This window comes from Nyctereutes procyonoides, unplaced genomic scaffold (genome assembly GCF_905146905.1).
Source record: "Nyctereutes procyonoides isolate TBG_1078 unplaced genomic scaffold, NYPRO_anot_genome, whole genome shotgun sequence".
Taxonomy (NCBI): Eukaryota; Metazoa; Chordata; class Mammalia; order Carnivora; family Canidae; genus Nyctereutes; species Nyctereutes procyonoides.
Window position 1 is genome coordinate 11,231,794 of NW_026575155.1, and position 12,909 is coordinate 11,244,702.

The 12,909-nt window shown below is 40.4% G+C and overlaps 1 protein-coding gene across 1 annotated transcript in view; it reads right to left on the minus strand.

Moving 5' to 3' along the window:
* Nucleotides 1-12,087, minus strand: part of KCNJ6 (potassium inwardly rectifying channel subfamily J member 6) — a 255,412-nt gene extending 243,325 nt beyond the window's left edge. Inside the window, exon 1 of the mRNA XM_055313319.1 lies at nt 12,029-12,087. The gene's annotated coding sequence lies outside the window, so the exon portion shown is untranslated. The remainder of the gene's footprint in view (nt 1-12,028) is intronic.
* Nucleotides 12,088-12,909: the final 822 nt, after the last annotated feature.

The window sequence follows — 12,909 nt, forward strand, 5'->3', positions numbered from 1 at the left end:
AGAGAGAAAATGTGAAATACGAGACTGAAGGAGTTTAGGGGCTTACTATGATAGATAAATCTATAAAGACATGAATTAAAGAGCTGTTTGTTTAAAATGTGGGGTTAACTTCATACATTGTAATTAGAAAAGTTGATTGATGGCCTTAATGCATCTGGAAAAGATAAAGATTTGAATGGTCACTTGAACATGATGCAAAATCAGTCTCTCAAGGTTTGCTTGAATAACTATTCAGTGCAGTAATAAATACATAAATATCTACAATTGATTAGCAGGTATGGTTAGATCAAGGCTACAGACAGTTTAGGGAATACTTAATATTCTTTTTAAGATGACATTGTCCTTAGAGCATAGGGTCTTAGATGGCAGCATGTAAAGATTGTGAATGCACTTCTTCCTATGGATACACCAAATCTACAGCTACTTATGGATCATTTCTCTTTTTTAAAAAAATTTTATTCATTTATTCATGAAACGCAGAGAGAGAGAGAGAGAGAGAGAGAAAGGAAGAGGCAGAGGGAGAAACAGGCTCCCCATGGAGCAGGGAGCCCAATGAGAGGCTGGATCACAGGACCCTAGATCAGGATGCTTAAAGGACTGAGCCACCCAGGCATCCCTGAATCATTTCCCTTTGAAAAAAATCTGAAAACTAGGTGAACGTCTCTCCACAACAAAGAATAAAAGAACCACATTAAGATGCGAAAAGAAGCAGAAACATAGGGGGATCCCTGGGTGGCACGGCGGTTTAGCGCCTGCCTTTGGCCCAGGGCGCAATCCTGGAGAACCAGGATTGAATCCCACGTCGGGCTCCCGGTGCATGGAGCCTGCTTCTCCCTCTGCCTGTGTCTCTGCCTCTCTCTCTCTCTCTCTCTGACTATCATAAATAAATAAAAAAACTTTTTTTAAAAAAAGAAGCAGAAACATAGTCTTGAAAGAAACCCCACCTCTGGTGCAGCAATACAGGTGCTTCTTTTTGAGTGAGAGGATGGTGCCTCACATCAGGTACCCTGACCTCTGGGATCTGTACCCAAAAGACGAGCCTTCAGAATGTCTGGGTTGAGCTGATGTCTGCAAGTCCCAAAGTGCTATAAGGAAACTGAGATTCCCCACATGGAGGGCTAGAGTATGGTCTCAATCACCCAGACCCAGCAAAAAAGCAGTAGTTTGAAAAGCACCTAGATATGTGTGAGGGAGATTCATATGCTTATCTGGAGGCATCTGCTAGAAGGGCAGGCAGGGCACAGTTGAGACATTCCCAGGAAATGAAGGTGCTGGTAGACACCATCATTGCACACACTACCTACCCTGTCGGTACAGGCAAGTGACCTTAGACATGGTGCCCTCCAATTAGCTTGTTTGGAAGGGCAGGGTGAGCCCCTGTGTTGCTTCCTGAGATTGGATAGTGCAGCAATAACAGCACTCACCTGCTCCCTGGCTGGGAGTGGCAGCACTGGTGGTCATAGCATTCTCCTACTCCTAGCCTAAAGGTGATGTGTGCACCCAGACAAGGCATTTTCTTACTGCACTACTGAAGCCCACAGTCATGTGTAGACAAGACATTTTCCCACTACCTTTCTGAAGCCATTGAGCTTGCTCTGTCCAGTACAATCTCCAATGCCCTTGCTAAAGCCAGAAGACACATTCAGCCCATACAGGGGACACTCCTTGATTGCCTGGCTCTGGTGGCTAAAAGAATTGGCATTCCAGAGCTCCATAGGACTGTAATAAGTAGCTAACTCTTGGCAGGCCACCACCCTAGGACACTGCACAGACAGCAGACAAATATAACCTCAGGCCTCCTGTGAAAAGAACCTATTTACTGAAGCCTGGAGCTTCAGTCTGAGGGACAGGCTTCAGGTTTCCTACACATCAAGAAGCTAAAGAGGTACACCCACGGAACAAAAGTAGGGAGACACCACCCTTATGCACCCCCTTGACCTGCCTATAGCTTAAAGAGACTTCCTGGAAAGAAGCTTATACACTTGTCTGCAGGCCCAATTTTTGCCACTGTTGCCCAGGGGAGACCTCCAGATCTTGCTTGCAGCCTCACAAGACTGTATATATTTGTATATTGTAAAAACCACTATCTGAGGATCTGGCTTTCAATCATCCTTAAACTAGATGTTAAACAGATTCCTCCCCTCGGAACACTGACGAGTCTTGGCACAGCCTCAGCAATAGGGGCATATCAATGATAACTCAGGCAGTTTAGACAATCACAAAGTTTTAAGAAACATCCAAGAGCTAGGACAAGGTTGAACAAGATTTATCACCTATACAAGGTCTTTCCTTCAAACCTGAGAGAGATAACTTTTTGGCCTAATATATAGAAACAAACATAGTCAAGCAAAATGAGGAAACAGAAATATCAAGGTTATTCAGATTTGAAGGACAGATATAGAGTTTACTAAATAAGCAAACGTTAAAGAAGTTCATCACTAGTAAAGCAGCCTTATAAGAAATATTAAAGATATTTCTTGGGTGCCTGGGTGGCTCAGTCGGTTAAGTGGCTGCCTTTGGCTCAGGTCATGATCTCAGGTACTGGGATCGAGCCCCCTAATCCCTGCTTAGCGGGGAACCTGCTTCTCCTTCTTCCTCTGACCCTCCCCCAAATTGCTAGTGTGCGCGCTCTCTCTCTTTCTTTCGCATGTGGGTGCTCTTTCTCAAATGAATAAATAAAATCTTTTTTTAAAAAAAGAGATTTCTTTAAGTTGAAAAGAAATGGCACTAATTAATAATAAGAAAACATATGAAAAAATCTCACTGGAAAAAGTAAATATATAGTAAAGGTAGTGGATTAATCACTTATGAAGGTACCAAGAAGGTTAAAAGACAAAAGTAGTGAAGTTAACTAAGACTACAATAAAGTTTAAGGGATACATAAAGTAAAAAGATATAAAAAGTGACATCAAAAACAAAACGAAGACAGGAAATAAAAATGTAGAGGTCTGGATTGTGTTCAAATTTAAATTACTATCAACTTAAAATAGACTGTTTCATATATAGTATGACATATGTGAACTTCATGGTAACCACACACCAAAAACTTACAGTAAATACACAAAAGAAAGTGAGAAATGAATCCAAGCATAATGATAAAGAAAGTCATCAAATCGGGATGCCTGGGTGGCTTGGTGGTTGAGCATCTGCCTATGGCTCAGGGCACGATCCTGGGGTCCTGAGATCAAGTCCCACATCAGGATCTCCACAGGGAGCCTGTTTCACTCTCGGTCTATGTCTCTGCCTCTCTCTCTGTGTCTCCAATGAATAAATAAATTCTAAAAATCTTTAAAAAAAAAGAAAGTCATCAAACTATGAGGGAAGACAGAAAGAGAAAAAAGAAATAGAAGGGAACTACAAACACAACCAGAAAACAATGGACAAAAATTGCAATTTTTTGCAAGTACACACCTGTCAATAATTATTTTAAATATGAATGAACTAAATTCTCCAATCAAAAGACATAAAGTGATTGTTGAAGGGATTAAAAAAAGATATCTATACGCTACCTCTAAGAAATTCACTTCTGAAGTAAGGACACAAACTGACTGAAAACAAAGAGATGAAAAAAGGTATTTCATAGAAATGGAAATGAAAAGAAAGCTGGTATAGCTGTACTTATATCAGACAAAGACATAAAAGACAAAGAGAGGCACTGCGTAATGAAGCAGGTCAATTCAGCAAGAAGATATAGCACTTATAAATATATATATGCACTCAACTTAGGAGCACAAAAACATATAAAGCAAATATTAACCAACCTAAAGGTAGAAATTGACAACAATACCATAGTAGGCAATTTTAAGATTCCACTTATATCAATGTATATATAATTCATCTAGACAGAAAATAAATCAGAAAACATTGATCTTAAATGGCCCATCAGACCAAATGGACTTAATAGATATATACAGAGCAATTCCATCCAAAAACAACAGAATACTTTCTCCACAAGTGCTCATGGAACATTCTCCAGACTAGATCACATATTAGGTCCCCAAAATAAGTCTTAATAAATACAAGAAGACTGAAATAATAGCAAGTATTTTTTCCTTTTTTTAAAAAAAATTATTTATTTATTTATGATAGTCAGAGAGAGAGAGAGAGAGAGGCAGAGACATAGGCAGAGGGAGAAGCAGGCTCCATGCACCGGGAGCCCGATGTGGGATTCGATCCTGGGTCTCCAGGATCGCGCCCTGGGCCAAAGGCAGGCGCCAAACCGCTGCGCCACCCAGGGATCCCCAAGTATTTTTTTCCAACCACAATAATATGAAACTAAATATCAATTACAAGAAGAAAGCTGAAAAATATATAAATACATAAAGGTTAAACAACATGTTATTGAACAACTACTGGGTCACAGAAGATGCCAAAGGAGAAATCCAAAAATACCTGGAAGCAAATGGAAATAGAAATATGACATACCGAAATCTATGAGATGTAGTGATGGCAATTCTAAGAGGTAAATTCGTAGCAATATAGGCCTATCTCAAGAAACAAGAGAAATCTCAAATAAACAATTTAAATTTCCTTCCACAGAAACTAGAAAAATAAGAACAAAAAAAGCCTAAAGTTTGTAAAAGGGAGGAAATAAAAACGATTAGAATGGAAATAAATGGAAGTGAAACTAAAAAGATAATTAAAATAAATCAGTGAAACTATGAGCTGGATCTTTGAAAACACAAACTGACAAATCTCTAGATAGATTCTCCAAGAAAGAAAGAGAGGGCTCAAATAAATAAAGTCAGAAATATAAGAGAAGTTATAACATACACTGCAGAAATGCTAAGGATCATAAGAGACTACTAGAAACAATTGTACATCAACAAATTGAAAAACCTGGAAGAAATGATGACACTTCTAGAAACTTATAATCTTCCAAGACTAAATTGTGAAGAAATAGAAAATCTGAAGAGACTACTTACTGGTAAGGAGGGTAAATCAATACTTAAAAACCTCCCAACAAACACAAATGCAAGACCAAACAATTTCACTAGTGAACTCTACCAAACATTCAAATAAGATTTAATACCTATCCTCAAACTCTTCCAAAAAGTTGAAGAGGAGGGAAGTCTTCCAAAATCATTTTACAAGGCCGGTGTTACCCTGATACCTAAACCAGAGAAGAACACTGCAAAAAAAAAAAAAAAAAAAAAAAAAAAAAAAAAAAAAGAAAGAAAGAAAGAAAGAAAGAAAATTATAGGCCAATATCCCTGATGAATGTATAAGAAAAATTCTAAAAAAATTAGCAAACCAAACTCAACAATACATCGAAGGGATCAATACACCAAGATCAAGTGGGATTTATTCCAGGGATACAACAATGGTTCAACACCTGCAAATTGATCAATGTGATATATCACATTTGCAAAATGAAGGAAAAAGTCATATGATCATCTTAATAGATGCAGAAAAACCATTTGATGAAACTCAACAACCACCTATGATAAAAACTCTCAACAAAGTGAGTAAAGAGGAAATGTGCTTCAACTTAATAAAATCCTTGGGAATAAACTTAATCAACAAGGTGAAAGACTTGTACACTGAAAACTGTAAGACATTGATGAAAGAAATTAAAAAGGCATAAATAAATGCAAAGATATTCCATGCTCATGAATTAGAATTAATATTGTCAAAATGTTCATACTACCCAAAGTAACCTACAGATTCAATGCAATTCCTACCAAAATTCTAATGACATTTTTCACAGAACTAGAACAAATAATTCTAAAATTTGTATGAAAGCATGAAAGACCTCAAATAGTTACAATGATCTAGGGAAAAAAGAACAAAGCTGGAGGTGTCATCCTTCCTGATTTCAAATTATTCTACAAATCTATACTAATCAAAATAGTCTGGTATTGGCATAAAAATAGACATATAGATCAATAGAACAGAATAGAGAGCCTAGAAATAAGCCCATACGTATGTGGCCAATTTATAACAAAAGAGGCAAGAATATATACCTCTTCAATAAGGTGTTGGGAAAACTGAACAGCTATATGTAAAAGAACAAAATTGGACCACTATCTTATAACACATATAAAAATCAATTCAAATTGAATTAAAAACTTGAATTTAAGACCTGAAACCATAAAACTCCTAGAAAACATAGGCCAAAGTTTCTTGACACTGGTCTAAGCAATATTTTTTGGATCTGTCTCCAAAAGTATGGAAAAATAAAAGCAGAAAAAAATAATGGGACTATATCAAATTAAAAAGCTTATGCACAGTGAAGGAAACCTTCAACAAAATGAAAAGGCAACTTACTGAATGGGAGAAGATATTTGAAAGTCACCTATCCAATAAGAGGCTAACAACCAAAATATATTTGAAAACTTATATAGCTTAATAGTAAAAAACCATCTGATTAAAAAATTAGCAGAGAATCCGAATAGTCTTTTTTCCAAAGAAGACATACAGATGGCCAACATGTGCATGAAGAAGGGTCAGTATCACTAATCATCAAGGAAATGCAAATCGAAACCACAATGAAATATCACTTCATGCCAGCCAAGATGTCTAGTATCAATAAGACAAGAAATAATTAGTGTTGGTACGGATGTGGAAAAAGAACTCTTGTGCTTTGTTGTAGGATTGCAAATTGGTGCGGCCACTGTGGGAAGTAGTACAGAGGTTCCTCAAAGAAGGAAAAATAGAATTACCATAAGATCCAGCAATTCCAGTGATGCCTGGGTGGCTCAGTGGTTGAGCCTCTGCCTTCGGCTCAGGGCGTGATCCCGGAGTTGCAGCATCGAGTTCCACATTGGGCTCCCTATGAGGAGCCTGCTTCTCCCTCTGCTTATGTCTCTGCCTTCTCTCTGTGTCTCTCAAATGAATAAATAAATAAAATCTTTTAAAAAAGAGAGATCCAGCACTTCCACTACTGGATATCTATTTGAAAAATCAAAAGCTCTAATCTGAAAAGACATATGCACCCTTTCGTTCACTGCAGCATTATTGACTACAGCAGAGATATGGAAACAACCTAAGTGCCCACTGGTAAATGAATGAATACAGAAGATGTGGTGAATGAATACGATGGAATACTACTTAGCCATAAAAAAAGAATGAAATCTTATCATTTGCAACAACGTGGATGGATCTTCAGTGTATTATGCTAAGCAAAATTAGACAGAGAAAGACAAATACCATGTGATTTCACTTATATGTGGAATCTAAGAAACAAAACCAACAAAACCCTGTCACATAGATACAGAGAACAGATTGGTGGTTGCAGGAGGTGGGGGTGGTTGGTTGGAATGAACTGGGTGAAAGGGATTAAGAAATACACACTTCCACTTATAAAGTAAAGAAGTCATGGTTGTGTAACATACAGCATAAGGAATATAGTCAATAACACTGTAACTGGACTTACTGTGGTGACCACTGCACGATGCATACAAATGTCAAGGAACTATGTTGTATGCCTGAACCTAATATAATATTGTACTTCAATTATACCTTAAATTAAAAAAAGATGACATTCTCCTTTATTTGAGGGAAATAACTGTGTGTTATCAATTAGTGCTAGTAAAAAAACATCGAGTATGTGTATATCCTTGTACTTTGTCAGAGGCGAGTCGGAATACCATTAGAGCACTAACTACAATTATGATGATCTCTTCTTTACATAGGATCTTAATTATTTCTAGAACTAATTATTTAAAATACATTTTAAAATGTATCATCTCAAATGACTGCATTTTATTTTTTTAAATCTCCCTACACACTCAAACTACAGCTAGAAAGAAAAACCTTAATTTAAACAAGTGTCTTGATGATTTTTCGACTTAATTACCAATTTCCCTTTACTTGATATTACCAAATTTAATAATTCTGAAAAAATTCAGAGTGAATTATTTCTCTCTTGATATTTACAATGACACTTGAAAATGAAGGAAAGAAACAATAAATGCTATCTCAATAAGGTATAAATCCAAAGTTGTTACATTTAGACGTCTCAGTTCCATAAACCTTGAAGTCTTGATACAATGAGTTAAAAAACAAACAAAACCCTTGCTTTCAAAAGTGCCATTACTTTAATGCTAGTAAAAATATAGTAGCCTTAAATGCTAACCTTTTTCCGTAGCTTCCTTCCCCTTGTTCTGATTCTCTCTGGTTTCTTTCCCTTGTTAATCTGCATATTGCTTATATATCATTTGTTTAAGGAAGAATTATTGAAAAAGAGCTTCACCTTACCTACTTGCCCATTTTGATAAAGAGGCTTTATCTTATTTTCATGAAGATTCACATAATCAAGATTTAACCCTCGAGAAAAGCAACACTTTCGACCTATGAAAATCAGTGAATGGAGTTATGCTTCGAGAAGGGTATATTATTTATTTTCAATTGCCAATAAATTTTTTCTATTGCTTATTAAATAGCTCTTCTGATGTCTTATTTTCTTTTATCCTGTAAAGCAGAGATAGTTTGTAAAAAGATGGGAGGGGGGATTTGAGAGTGAATTAAACCATTTCTACATATTCAAAGGAAACAGCCTATGTATTAAATAAAGACCCGGGTCATCAAAGTTAATATATATTATTTGCTGATGTTTAGGAAATACCAGGGTAAGATGTTAAAATTATTTTTAAAAATATTATTAAAAAGCTCCAAGTTCTCAGGGATACATTTTAAGTCTTTTTAACAAATCTTACTTGAAATGGGTAGACCAATTATTTCGGAATATGCCATTGACTGCCATCAGGGCATAACGATGTTTTGCCCACCAATTAGCTACCCAGGAAGAAAGCAAGTCCTAGTTGGATAAATTAGCACCAAATATATGAACACAGATTCTATCAGAATTAAGATAATTGATTGAACAATTTCCTATATCTAGGTCATTTACATTCCCATCTTTTGTTTTAAATTCATGAGACAAATTGAGCTTTAGAACTCACAAATACATTACTTTATAAGTGATCTTTTAAGTAAAATGATCTATATTCTTGTATGGCTGCATCTTCATAACTAATTTCTACATCTTTTCTGCTGATAATATCAGATGGAGCAAAGCCACGGTACAGTTGCTTTAAGTCCTAACAGTGCTCCACTAACCACTTCTCTCTACTTTAGGTAGCAACTCTTTTACGAATTAAACCATGGATAAACTTATCAACACCCATCAAGAATTGAAAAGGAAGAAATTAGTGTAACATCTCATCTTTTGATCAGGTTTGGAATAGATTGCTTCTGCCTTCAGTAGAGATCACGATAAACAAAAAACAAAAACTGGAAGGTATAAACGCACTGCTTTAACCAAGTCCTAAGTGCACGCATTATCATCTTTAGAAAGCAGTGGCATGCCCACAGTTGGAAAGTCCAGCAAAGAAAATCAGGATTCATCTCATTTACCTTCATAGACAACAAACCAGAACCAACTCAATACTGAACACACCTAAGGGCATCCTCAAAAGCAGCTCAGCGTATTGTAAAGGCATTATCACTACCTCCAACCAATTGTCAAACTTTGGGCTCTGCAATTCAAACTGTGCCTTGCAACCCCTGGATGCGACTCGGAAAAGTGGTCTATTAGAAATATGACTGCCATCTTCCTCTACTATTCTTCCTAAACCATTATTGGGGGGTGTGAGGATCTATGGCCAAAGATGGGGGCAGCAGCATAGAGACCAGCTTTGCCCCAGGTGAAGGCATTATGGCAAGAGAGACTTACCTGTTTTCTCTCAGTGAATGCTGAAATGGAGCTCGAGTGATAATAAATCCTCCCCTCTTGCACAGTTTCTTCCTTGTTTCTATGAAGAGAAGTAACTCCCTCTCTCTGTTTCCTATGCCCTACAACCTTGGAAATGTAGCTACCCTGCCCACATGCTGGCTTAAAGACACAGTTACTGCTTCTCATCTCACGAGCACACTCTCCTCCCTTTCCTGGAGCTCACCAGCTCTTTTTTTAGAAAAGTCTGTCAGGTCTGGACTAAGAGTATTTTATTTCTCTACCCTCTAGGATCTCAGGACCCCTAACAGGATTTAGTTAACCAGTGTCTTACTGACAGCGTGCTTTCACAGTCTTTCTGTCATCTAAACCTGACAAAAAGTGTAGAGGACAGTGAGAGGGTAAGAAATGAATGGATACTTTTGAAACCAAAGGGACGTGGCTGAAACTAGGCAACTCTAATCAGAGACTGGTCCTGTGTGTGTGTCTGTGTGTCTGTGCAGGCGTGCGCCTTGCCCCTCTGCTCCCCTGAGGACAGGATCATTCTCCATTCTCAGTTCAGCTTGGATCTTTTGCTGTTTCAGTGTTCTTGATTTTGAATAGTTACTCTGATGCACCGCCATGCGTGAAATGGATGATTTGCAAGCTTCTCTGTCCCACGCAATTCCGTGGATAATCAGATATCCAGATTCTGCACGGGCAGGGGAATCGCTCCTTTATAGAAAGTGATCGCTTCTGTCACCAAAGGAGCTAACAGCATCAGCAGGGGCCGCCAACTGGGAGGTGGGAACCTGGCGCCTGTTCTCTGGCCTTGGTGCTGAATCCAGAACCTGCTGCCTTAACCATCTCAGTGGCCTCTGGGGAACTTTGGGAGGTTTGGGTGGATGCTGGCCAGTTCTAGAAGCCCCCTTGTGGGTTGTCGGCAGGAACTTGGGCAGAGCTGATACCATGGGACCTTCCACGGGATACCTGGCTGGCTCGTTTCTTTACCTGAAGCTGGGAAAGTTTTGTCCAACGTGGGTTTTTGTTTTGTTTTTTTTTTTTTTTGGTAACTGGAGCTGCCTTCTCCCCTCCCACCTGGGTCGCCATGGAGACTCAGCTTTTTCTTTCTCCAGGCAAAATGGGCGAAGCTTAGTTAGCTGTACCCTGACTATAGCAAGACCCTTTTTCTTTCTATTCAGCTCCTGGGCATCCCCTTCTGTTTTTCAGTGTAAGAAAGGTAAGCAGGGTGAGGAGCTAGTAGGGATGTGGCATTTCACCCTATATGGTGGGGGCTCCCCAGTACCATCAGACTTTGGATAAAAGCAAGCAGGAGACACTCTAAACACATAATCAATCTCCAACTCCCAAACACTTGAGGTCCCCCCCCCCTTTCTCTCTCTCTCTCTCTTCCTTTTTTGGGAGTGGAGGCGGGATTCTTTGGAAAATTCTGGTATTTTGTTTCTCCATTAACCTCACCCCATTTCTGTGGCTTTTTCTATTAACACGTTTCCTCCTTAAGAGTTTCTCCATATTGAGGCTGGTACAAGAGATATACCTGTGGATCGACTCAAGGTTTTATTGGGTTTGGGGAATACTCATGTTAATTCTGTTAAAAACTAATCCAAGCTTAATGTCTTGATGCAAATGAAAATATACCCAGGAGGAAGCAAGTCGGGATTCATCCAACCCCCTAAATGCCAGAAACATCTCATTTTATCTGAAGGGTTTCTTTTTTCCTTCCAATTACAAAACAATTCAGTTTACTTCTAGGGAGAGCTTCCTATTCACTGTTTGTAGCCATCATATCACATCCCTGGTTTTACTGATAGATAACAGTTAGGAGTCATTGTTTCCCATTTTCTGCCTGTTTCTCCCCACCGCTCACTTTTTCCTTTTCCTCCTTCTCTTGCTCCCCGTCTAGGTCTCTGTCACTCTCCTCTATGCAAAGAAGAACAAGGATACAGCTTTCCATAAAGACAATGGGCTTTTCCCAACTGTAAATGACTACACCACAAGCCGCCCCTGCCAGTTAAATCAGTGCATTTCTTCTTTGCCAACGTCTGTTGAAATGATGTCTGCAATAACTGACTGGGTTTCTCAGAGCCCAGGGCATGCAGACCCCTCCTCTCCCCGCCCCCCTTGCGAGTTTTCAGTTGCTAATGAAAACCGTATGAAACAGATTTCCCTTCTGTTATGTAACCGGCTTCTCCCTCGCCTTTCCCCAGACTTGGGCATCATGTTTCTCATCAGCGTGGAGCATGCAGCGGCGGCGGAGACTGGGGAGGGGGAGGTGGGGACCCGAGGGCACGGAACGTTTTGCCCAGATTGATGCCAGCTTCTCGCCTTCGAGCAACTCAGCGCACCGCTTACCTTGCTGCGGACAGGGTGGTTTCACTCAATCATGATCTCCTCTCTTGGAACGGAGCAAGATTTGATAATTCACTACACGATGGATGGTGAGGGGAGAAATTTTTTTTTTTTTTAAAAAGAGAGGAAAAAAAAAAGGAAAAAGAAAAGGAAAGAAAAACTGGAATCAGATGGTCCAATTTCACATCAGCCCCGAGAGGCTGTTAGGAGGCTCCATTCTCCTGGCGGCGCATCCAGCTCTGGGTCTGGCTTCCCGGTTCCCGCGGATCCCCACCCCTCCACCCGCCCAACCTCTCCGGCCAGGTGCGGCCGTCTGCAAACTGGCTCCCTCTGGCCGCGAGCGGAGAGGCGGGCTGGGCGCGGGGTCAAAGGAGGGGCGGAGGGGTGTGCGTCGGGCAGGGATGCGGGCGGCAGACCCGGCGGAGGGAAGGGTTCGGGAACCGCAGGAGTGGAGGAAAAAAAAAAAAAATCCCGGCTGGGAGAAAAGTGATGGGCCACGCAGGGAGACGTCATGAAAGCCGCAGATTCAATGAATGCTCCTCGATTCCAGCGGACGGGCTGAGTCCCGCTGGCCGCGCACGAACCGGCGCCGCTCCGCGGATAAGAGCGAGCGCAGCGCCGCGCGCTGGAGAGAAGCGGCCACACAGCGCGTTCCGGAGCGGCGGGGGAGGGGGGAGGGGGGAGGGGGGAGGAGGGGGGAGGGACCCTCCACCCTGACCCCTCCCCACACCCCAGCCCGCGAGGAAGCCGCGGGAGCCAGCCCCCAGCGCTCCAAAACGAAGCTGCAAACGTGGGGGGCGCTCCAGGCTGGGGGGACCTTTTGGATTTAGCCTCCGGTTCCCACCTTTCCTTCTCTGTCACTAAGTGAGTTTTTCCTGAAGAAG